This window comes from Etheostoma spectabile, chromosome 16 (genome assembly GCF_008692095.1).
Source record: "Etheostoma spectabile isolate EspeVRDwgs_2016 chromosome 16, UIUC_Espe_1.0, whole genome shotgun sequence".
In the NCBI taxonomy this organism is placed as follows: Eukaryota; Metazoa; Chordata; class Actinopteri; order Perciformes; family Percidae; genus Etheostoma; species Etheostoma spectabile.
In genome coordinates, this window is record NC_045748.1 from 727,826 (window position 1) to 728,549 (window position 724).

The 724-nt window shown below is 38.0% G+C and overlaps 1 protein-coding gene across 8 annotated transcripts in view; it reads left to right on the top strand.

The window, feature by feature from the left end:
• cacna1bb (calcium channel, voltage-dependent, N type, alpha 1B subunit, b) overlaps positions 1–724 on the top strand; it is a 300,576-nt gene that overhangs the window by 163,629 nt on the left and 136,223 nt on the right. The gene's annotated exons all lie outside the window — the stretch shown is intronic.

Consider the following 724-nt stretch of genomic DNA (forward strand, 5'->3'; position numbering starts at 1 on the left):
GCATCAAATGACAGATTAGACATTCGTATAATATGTCACAAAAAGTTAGATTCTATTTCCATCATTTAAACTTTAAAAATAACAGAAAACAAAAAAATGAAAATTTTATTGAATCCATTTTTCCTTCTACTTGTGAAATTTTCCCTGTGCCTCTGGCTGCAATACAACCCCAAAGCATGATTGATCCACCCCCATGTTTACCAGTTGGACAGAGGTTCTTATCATTAAATTCTGTGCCCTCTCTTCTCCAAACGTACCTTTGCTCATTCCAGCCAAAAAGTTCTATTTTAACCTCATTGGTCCACAGAACTTGTTCCCACAATGCATCAGGTTTGTCTATATGTTCATTTGCAAACTTCAAACGCTGATGTTTGTGGTGAGGACGTAGAAGAGGTTTTCTTCTGATGACTCTTCAAGACCATATCTGTACTAGTATCTCTTTATAGTGGAATGGTGTAGCACAACTCCAGTGTCTGTCAGGTCTTTCTGTGGGACTTGACTTGCTTTTATCACAATCCTGTGAGCTGTTCTGTCTGATATTTTTCTTGGTCTTCCAGATCTTGCTTTAACTTCCACTGTTCCTGATGACGGCCAGTTCTTAATTACATTCCCAACAGAGGATATTGGCATCTGAAAATGCCTTGCTATTTTCTTATAGCCTTCTACTGCTTTGTGAGAGTCTATTTTCAGTTTCTGTTTTCTAGACAACTGCTTAGAAGAAGCC